This window comes from Triticum dicoccoides, chromosome 7B, assembly GCF_002162155.2.
Source record: "Triticum dicoccoides isolate Atlit2015 ecotype Zavitan chromosome 7B, WEW_v2.0, whole genome shotgun sequence".
In the NCBI taxonomy this organism is placed as follows: Eukaryota; Viridiplantae; Streptophyta; class Magnoliopsida; order Poales; family Poaceae; genus Triticum; species Triticum dicoccoides.
Window position 1 is genome coordinate 31,790,462 of NC_041393.1, and position 9,449 is coordinate 31,799,910.

The 9,449-nt window shown below is 46.2% G+C and overlaps 1 long non-coding RNA gene and 1 other non-coding gene across 4 annotated transcripts; one reads left to right on the forward strand and one right to left on the reverse strand.

The window, feature by feature from the left end:
- The first annotated feature begins 4,574 nt into the window (after nucleotides 1-4,574).
- Nucleotides 4,575-6,814, forward strand: LOC119339979. Of its 3 annotated transcripts, XR_005164306.1 has the most exons (6): nucleotides 4,575-4,684; nucleotides 4,780-4,874; nucleotides 4,980-5,198; nucleotides 6,041-6,140; nucleotides 6,229-6,420; nucleotides 6,529-6,814. It is a non-coding gene; the product is annotated as an uncharacterized LOC119339979 (long non-coding RNA). The 3 variants fall into 3 exon arrangements; XR_005164305.1 differs by having other exon boundaries at nucleotides 4,591-4,874; nucleotides 6,225-6,420; XR_005164304.1 differs by having other exon boundaries at nucleotides 4,591-4,874.
- Nucleotides 6,815-7,952: 1,138 nt separating this feature from the next.
- On the reverse strand, nucleotides 7,953-8,024 carry TRNAP-UGG. The gene has a single exon. It is a non-coding gene; the product is annotated as a tRNA-Pro (tRNA).
- Nucleotides 8,025-9,449: the final 1,425 nt, after the last annotated feature.

Genomic DNA, 9,449 nt, shown 5'->3' on the forward strand with positions numbered 1-9,449 from the left:
TCCGCACCTCCATGGCCCCAAATTTTAATAGGCCTAGTATATTTATTTTTCAAAAGAAAATAATGTTGTTCCGCTGGGCCGTTGGCTCGACGGGGCGAGCCAGACGCGAGGCCGGAGCTCCTAACCAGCGCTTTCAGCGCCACTTTGGCATACTGGCGCTTGAAGGGGACATTGCTGGGCCGGCACAGAAAAAACTACCGACGCTGCCAGTATGCCAAAAACTACTGGCATACGAGAGGTTAGTCGTTCGCTCGCTGCTCTTTTTTTTAGGAGTTCGCTCGCTCGCTTCTGCTGCTTCGTTTTGTCAAAATAAAACCTGGTTGGCTGGTTGACCATCTGACAGTTGTATTTTCACTTTTCAAAAACTTCATAATAGTTGAAAAATTGTAAATTTGCAAAGAGTTCATGATTTTTATGGAAAAAAATGTCCATTGACTTTGAAAATCGTTCATCAAATTTGAAATAAAGTTCATCCATTCTGAAACAAGTTCATCAAAATTGAAAAAAAGTTCATCAACTTTGAAAGTCGTTCATCGAATTTGAAAACAACTTCATCGCATTAGAAAAAAGTTCATCCATTTTGAAAAAAATTCATCAAAATTGAAAAAGTTCATATAATTTTAGAAAAAGTTCATTGACTTTAAAAACTTGAGCATCGAATTTAAAAAAAAGTTCATCGCGTTTGAAATAAATTAATCAAAATTGTAATAAAGTTCATCCATTTTGAAAAGAGTTCATGCATTTTGAAAAAAGTTCATTGAATTTAAAAAAAATCATCAATTTTTTTTTAAAAAAATCATCCCTTTTGGAAAATTTCATCGAATTTGAAAAAAAATCATCGATTTTAATAAAAAATCACAAATATGAAGAGAAAGTTAGCATTTAACAAAAAAAATAAAAAGATAAAAAAAGGGAACAAAGTTCCAAGAAAAAAGTTAAAACGAACGAAACCATTCCAAGAAAAACGGGGAAAGAGAAAAGAAAGAAAAATAAGGAAGAAAGAAGAACAGGAATACAAATCTTACAAATAATGCAATGTGGCGGTGGCTGGGGTGGTTAGCGCAGTTTGCATACAACTTGATTTTTTTGCGCTCATGGTTCGAATCACGCTCACGCTTGTAGATTTTTTGCGCGTTAAATAAACAGGGAAAGAAACAGATGGGCCGGCCCGCGTGGAAGAGCTGGTGTGCGCCAGTTCGCATGAACACCTAAAACGAAGCGCCGTCTAGAGCATCTCCAACAGTGGCTGCCAAAAACGTGGGAAAAGATTGCGCGCGCGCGGAAGAAAGCGGCCGGCCGCGATTTGGCGCGCCACTTCCGGCGCACCTATAAAATGCAGTGCCCGTCACACGCCCTCCCATTGCTCTTCACCTCACCACACGTCCTCCGCCGCTCTCTCATCGCTTCCTCTGCCACTTTCTCGCCTCGCCGTCGACACGCCATCATGCTGCTGCGTCGCCGGGGAGCTTCGAGCTGCCATGGCGTAAGCCCGCGCCCGCCCGGCGCCTTCCGCCGAGATTCGGTCCGGCGGCGTGCGCCTCGACCTCAGCACCCTCGAGACCGCCCATGAGGCCGTCCGCGCGTACGACGCGGCGGCGTGGCGCCTCCGGCGGGCCCACCTGGACATGAACTTCCCGGAGGTGCCGACGCGGGAGATGGCGCAGGAGCTGGCGCCTCCCCCGCGGCTTCTCACCGACAAGGATTGTCGCGAGAACCGGGGGCGGGAGCGCCCTCTCAGCCTCGCCGAGATGGACGAGGATGCCATGTCGCTGTGCCGCCAACGCTTTCCGCATGACGTCATCAACGAGCAGCAGTTCTTCGCGGAAAGGAGGGAGGAGAGGAGGGCGGAGTGAGCCGCCTATCACGAGGACCGGCGTACGCGGAAGGCGGCCGCTCAGTTCAACATCGAGCTAGGAGCAGCGTCGTCCTGGGACTCCGAAGATGATCGGTACCTTGACGTCTTCATTGTGACATCGGAGGAGGACATCATCGAGGTGGAGTCCGAGTCGAAGGAGGACGACGAGTAATTTTTTTATCTATCATTTTATGTATTATAGGAGGAGGCTATGAACTATCTACGCACTATCTATGTATCTTTTTTCTATCATTTAATCTATCTATGTACTATTTTATCATTTAATATGTTTATCTATTTATTTTTATCTATCCATGCCTATATCTGTATCGGGTCGTAGTAAAAAAAAATATAGCGGGTTTGCTGGAGCGGCTCGCGCGCGCTCTATTTTGCAGCGGTCGTTGGAGCCAGCGCTTCACGGTGCATAAAAACTCCCGTAAATAACGATGTAATTTTTTTTACGCGCCGCGCGTTGCTCTCGTGTGTGTTGGCGATGCTATTAGGAATTGCCCCGCGAGGCCGCTGCTCTCGAGTCTCGATCCCGCGCGCACGCGATCGCTGCTGGTTCTTTTCTCGTTCGTCGATCACAAAACACCATGATCAATATGCTGTTCGGCGGTAATCCTTATGCCGCTCCTCGATCGAAAACGGGACCGTCCGATTGATCGGCGTCATTCAGGTGTCCTCACCATCTCACGGCTTCCATGCATTATATGTATGATTTTTTTTATATATCCAATTATTATGTAAGACCTTATACTATACTTCTCCCTTCGTCTCAAATTACTTATCGCATAGATCAGGGGCGGACCCAGAATAAAAACTGACTGGGGCACTCATCAATAAGAAAAGTTACAAAGGCTTATAAACCTCACAATAAGTTATACACAAATGCTCTCTTTGATCCATATTATTTGTCAAGTGAGCGACAATCAATACGGATCTGAGGGAGTAGCAGTTTCCAATTACTCCCAAGTCATAAGATACTTCAACCAAGTTCTAAAAAAAAGATACTTCATCCTACAGAGCCATGACGAGTTTATCACTAAAGTGAACATACCTTATAAAAAAAGAGTTTATATCTCAATAGTACACAGATTGCAAAAGAGAAGATTTGTCTCTAACGTAAATGCCGCTAGCTGCAAAGAGAAAACACATATTTGGCTTAGCTGCTTAAATACTAATGGAGATGGCAAACATGTAAAATGTGCAATGTATTAGACCATTACATTTCCACACGATGATCTTTCATTTTATGGAAACGATTAAGAATCACTCCATTGGTAATTGTATCTAGCAATTCTTTTTCAACAAGGAAAATTAGGCTGTGACTCAAATAATAATCACCAATTTTGTTACGCGAAGCATTTTTCACAATCTTCATAGCCGAAAAACATTTCTCAACAGTGACAGTGGCAACGAGTGGTGGCGTTACCATCTCTTGATTTCTTTATCAAATACTTCTCCATTATCTTCCTTCTTCCATGCCAAATCATTGAAATACTAACTCTAAAGAGTTTAGATAAAGGTATGATACTATCAGCAGACTAGCAGGCGAGTACTAGTTCTGTATTAGTACGCCTGAGAGTAGAAAATCCAGCCTCAACAGAATGGCTTCCAAGATTGAATTTCATAGAAAATTTGATTAGAACAAAGCATGCTACTAGCAGGCTAGCACGCTGCACGTCTGCACACAAGTACTAGCACTGTATTCTCAAATCCTAGAAAATGACCTACGGGTAGTGTGTCACATTTTAATCCTATCAAATTTTATTTACATGGCTGATAAGACTAGCAGTTCTAGACTAGCACGAATTGCATCTTTGCATTTGATTTGACAGGAAACATAACCAGAAATCCAAAAGAGGAAAAAAAATCATTTCATGAATGGATCAGCTCAAGAAGAACAAACCTAGTTTCAGAGTTGGCCAGTTGGGGATGAGGGATGAGGATGATGAGCAGGGGAGCGACCAGCCTCCAGCCACGTATGTAGCCAGGCCGGCCGGCGGCGGCGGCGCGTGGCGGACTCTGCGGAGACAGGGAGGCAGATCGTCGCAGCAGGCAGCGGCCGAGCCGGCGGTTCGTTTGGTTTGTATAATTAATTTCCAACAAGAATCAACACAGCGGTGCCGTCTCGCCTTCCAATTTAATCGCTGGAATTATTTTCATGCAGCGAAAATCGCTCCTCCATGGCACGACTGCCTTCCTTGCGTTTATCTTTTCTGGGCTTTAGCAAGGGAGTGGGGGCACCAGGCCTGGGCCGACTGGGGGCCTTGCTCGGCTACTACTGAGCATTTTAGGGAGGATCAAAAATTGAGTGGGGTCCTGGGCCCCCACTCACCTGAACGTGGGTCCGCCCCTGGCATAGATGAATAAAATGAATATATCTATAACTAAAATACGTTTAGATGATTTGTTTCAGTTCTGGACAAACTTTGATCAATAAAGAGAGGAGAAGAACAAGACTGCATGCAATGTGATTATTTTTCAGATCCGGAGAAAGTTTGAGGACGTATATTGGATTTACAGTTAGCTCCAGCCTCCAAAATTGAGGTGAGAAGCAGGAAAAAAAGGGACGTGGAGTTTCTGTGCACGAGCACATACGAGCCCGTTATCTACTACATTGAAAATCACGTAGGGATCTGAGCCAAGATGGTTTTCGTGGGAATACGGGAGATAAAAAAATGCGTTGGCGTGTCAGATATGTACGCGGCAGGACCTGATCTGTGGGCCAGGAAAGCGGCCTCCGTCGGTTGTGCGTGCCGGCGACAGGGACGGCGGTCGCCGAGTCTTCCTGATCCGTTTCTCAGATCGTTCGCCAGAAAGTTGGTCCGTGGACCATGAAGTTTGCTTTCCACCGCAGGTTGGTATGGAGATTTATTGTGCGCACGGTGGTCTTGATGTATGATTCCCCTTCGTCTCAGGGGTGAAGGGGTGAGCGACTGCCTGCGGAGAAGAATTCGTGCACAGTGGGGCGACTTGATTTCCTGGCCATTGGAGTTTCTAATGCAGCTAGCAGGTAAACATCTTGATCTGTGTGGGTTAGGGGTGGAGTTTCAGGTTAATATTTTTTGCGATTCGTTGATTTCTCCCCGCTCTTCTGTGCGTATATGCCGGGATCCAGATTCCAATTCGTTGAGGAAGTTGACGAGAGCACAACCCAAATGGATCTGTTGTACACACACCGGGCGGCTGCGGCCGAGGTCGCAGCACCGGCGGTAAAAGTGGACGCTGAAATCTGCGCGGGGGTAAGGGCCAGGGAGATCAGACGGGAAACATCACATCAGGAATCCGAGCTTTAGACCGGCAAGATGAACCCACGGCCCCCTGGTTGTGCTAAGAGGTGCGTACCGGTACCGGAGACAAATAAGCTATTGTGTATCTCTGTTTTGTTACGAAAAGAGGCTAGAATGTCTCCAAGGAAATGGATTAGTTGGCAGTGTTCGTACGGGCTAGCCTCTGTGAAGGGAAATTGGTACTTGCTGGTGATGAAACATTCAGTCTTCGGTCGTTGTTATGAAAACGTTCCAGTATAAATCACTGCAACACCTCACTGAAGACCCAGATTTAATGAGCTAATAGGCTAGCTCCAATCCATTTGACAACTTAATTGATATGAAGGCAGCCGTGGAACACCTTGTGATAGCTCATTTTGGCGGCTCCATGTCGTAAATGCAGTCGTATTGTCTACAACAGGTTTCTATTCTTTCAATGAGCATTCTGGTTCTATGGTAGTGTACTAATGCACATACTATTATACACTGATGATCCATGCTTAGCAAAAAAAGTTTAGGTACCTGCGGAAGCCGACTCACGAAGGCCAGTTAGAACTGGACTTTTATAGCTTAAACATTCGAAGTCCCCATTCTATTTTAGCCCTCCAGTTATTTGTAGAACCTTTTCTTAGAGATTATTTAGAAATGAAACTATGCAGTTTTCAGTACATATGTCACCTTGTGGATTTATTGTCTCTCGATATATTTTAGTTCAATTATGTCGCCTATTGATATGTGAATGAAAAGTCACCGATGAATGATACAGGTCAATGTATTGTAAAATCTGAAAGTGCAATGTTCTTGTGTGCTGAATTTCTTCTATTTGTGTTGGTACTTCATCTTTGTTTGATTCTTGTACATATTAAAATATGCATCGTATCCCCTCACTTCATTTAATTTCGTCTAACAGGTGTTCTGCTATGCCTTATTAATTATGGCAATTGGAATATCTGCACTAATTCTTGGGTCATGGCCTATGCATCTGATTGGATATACTACTGCATTATCAGGTAAAATGTGTATCAGTTACACTGTTAATAAGCACATTAATACGCGTCGAAATACTCATATTATGCATCCTCTTTTTCTCGAAGGTAGAACCAAAATGGTTGGACCTGCAGTGAAGCTTCTGCTTCTTATTGCTGCCAGTGATCTTTATCTTATGGTCGATATTTGTCATCCCGGAAAGTGCTTTTGCTGGATTATTATATGGCTTTTCTATTACCAATAATGGCCACATTCGGTGCAGTTGGAGAAGCCAAGGAGAAGCCACTTGTTTATTGCTTTGTGGTACATTTTTCTCTTGGTCAAGCTCAAGCGTGCTATTTGTTTGTGTTTATGCCATTCCTGCTTTGTTAGAACATATTTTACATTTCTCATTCCATCTCAAAACTGCAGGATGGAAGTGGAACATGGAGTACTATTATTGGAATTTCTACAGTGACCAGGGTTTGGAAAAAAAAAATATTTTCCACTCCTATTTATCAGTTATGGATGACCTCGTCTTCGGACACTTCCTGGTTGAAATGGCATATGAAATATGGTTTGCTTCTTGTTTGTGTTTGGTAGCTCTTTACCATTGTGCCTCAAAATCAGATAACTTTTCTGTGTTTCCTTTCCACTTTTGTCCTTTTAACATATATGACCTTAATCACATATGCAAACTAGCACCTTTTATGTCTGACCTCAGAGCTGAAAGAACCGAGCCCTAGATGCAATGCTCCGTAAGTCCGTATTTAGGCAGTAGGCAGCACATTTCTCTTCCTTGAAGAATTATAAATTGTAAATGTTGAGGACAAATATCTATCTGATGATTGCTTCATATTCCCGCGACATTGTTAACTGCTGCTTGTGGACAATTCGCCGATGTGTTATACTGTTATTTGCCTGATGAAAACTTGAGCTTACCAGGTCTTGGTAAGAACTCAATTCATGATGTCAGTGCTAGTAGTGCATAGACATAATTCAGACACCTAGGGCGGTGTTCATTATTAGTTGTGTGCTCGGAGGGCCATGTACTAAGTTTTTATTGAATTCTGCAATGTCATGTTGCCACTGATTTCCTAAGACGTTTTTTTTGTCTGTGTGTACAACTCTGCAGTTCGCTATTGGATTTCGTAACGTATGAGTTGTGAAATATTTCCACAAATCGATTAATTTTGATCGAGTAGCTAACTGTTGCAGCGGCCTAGCTGGCCACCTTGGGACGTACTTAAACAAACTTGCATCTATTTCGAGTAGCAACAGTGATAAGAAAAGGTGTCAAAAATTAGCTGCCCCTGCATTTATACCTGGGTACATATGCACGTTTGTGGTTGAGAGGAGATGGCTCTCGTGGGCAGTGGAGTGAACGGCTCTGTGGTGACAGGCCTGAGAATCAACTCGGCCCTGGACCGTTGAACAAGCGAGTATTGTGGCAGCTCTTGTGTTAACACCCATGGTGAGTGTGCCAACGATGCAGATCGAGTATTTGTTAATCATGGAGGAGGGGTTGAACTGGAGGATAGCCGAGCATCAGTGTTTTCTTCGGGATCATACAAGTTATGGTTCAGGCGATTATCTTGTGAAATCCCATGTTTGGCCTGTTGTGTTCTGTTCATATGGTTATGGTAAACTGGTTTTTTTGTGTTCTGAAGGGACGGCTGACAGAAGCAGAGATTACTGAGACGGGAGGACTGGTAGGTGCGTTGATGGGATGCAATAAATTGGCCGCTGTAGACGGCTGCTGTTGGTGCAGAATCTATAAGGCCAAGGCCCATATCGTTGCTGCGATTCTGAGCCGGCCATTGTGCCCGAGCTCAGAACAGCACATTCGGAAAAAAGGGGCGTTGCGAGAATCGAACTCGCGACCTCTCGCACCCAAAGCGAGAATCATACCACTAGACCAAACGCCCTCAGTTGTTATTTAATTACAATATAACCTACTAATTCTTTAACAACAGTTCCTGGTTAGAAATGTCATGTGGGGAGCAGATTGGGTTTCCTCACCCAGTAAGAGAGGGTTAAACAAAATTGGAATTAGCGTGTCGGTGCTGAACATAACTCATATATATAAGATAAGTTTTTTTTGCGGATGATATATAAGATAAGTTTTGACGATCTAAATCTAGTATATTTCTTCCCGCAAAAGAAAAATCTGGTATATTTCGTCAAGTGAGTATGCAAAAGCTAGAGTCCGACCATCGCTAGCGTTGCAGTGAATACAATACTAGTGCTGGCATACCATTTACTTAGGCCAGCTGAATGATAAATGCGGTGTTTTCAGTGTAAACAATCAAGACAGTCGTGTCATTCACTCATGCCCATGAACAACCGTTAATACGACAATTTGACAAAATGGGATCGGATGAATTGTTATTTGACGAAAAAGGGTTTCCCCCCGCTTTGTATTCCAAAGCAACCATCCGAAACAACCAAGGATAGGTGCTGGGGCGGAAGCAGCACAGACACACCCAAAAGAAACGAAAGAGAAACAATAAGAGAAAAGAATGCCGACAACGGCGGTTCGACGGAAACGGAGAAGCTTCACGACCACTGCGCCCACCGAAGAACTCCGACCAAGCTCGAAGGCTCCGAAGCACCGGTACCAATCAGCACCTCCAAGAAGGACCGCGACGAGGACGACGCTGCTGCCAAGGGTTTCCCCCGGTACACGACGAGGCGAGAGGAAGGGTCGCCCCCGACGCCCTCCAGGAAGGTCCGGCGGCACCCACTGGCGTCGCCGCGTCGGTGTCGGACAGGCCGACAGGGGTTTCCCCCGATCCCAACCTTCACCTCGGGTGCTCCGGAGCCTGCCACCAAACCGGCCACCATCTTGCGTCACCATGGTCAAGAAGCCTCCACGCCGTCTCACCACGGCACCACGAGGTGAGGCCTGCACGACGAGGAATAGGAGCCGGGACTAGGGGCCGCAGCACCGTCGGCACGCGGGAGGGCACAACCTCCGCCGTCAACGACGGTAGCCGACCGGACACACAAGCAGGAGCCTACCAGGCCCACGTGCCCACAGGCCCGGCCGGGAACTCCATTCCCGGACAGCTCCCGCCATCGCGCTGCATCTGGCACGCCATCGGCATCGCCGCCCCCCGTCCGAGCCGCTCCTCCGCCTCACCACACAGATGACGACGAAGCCACGCCAGGGACCGGCCCGCTAGGACCCAGATGAGGCCGGGAAGGCCCAGATCTGGGGCGGGGACGCGCCGCCGGCCACCGCACGCCACCACGCCGCCCTGCTGCCAAGGGCAGCACCACCACCGCGCCTACCGCCGGCGACCGCGCCGGGTCGCCGGGTCGCCGCCAAGCCGAAGGACACCGCCGCC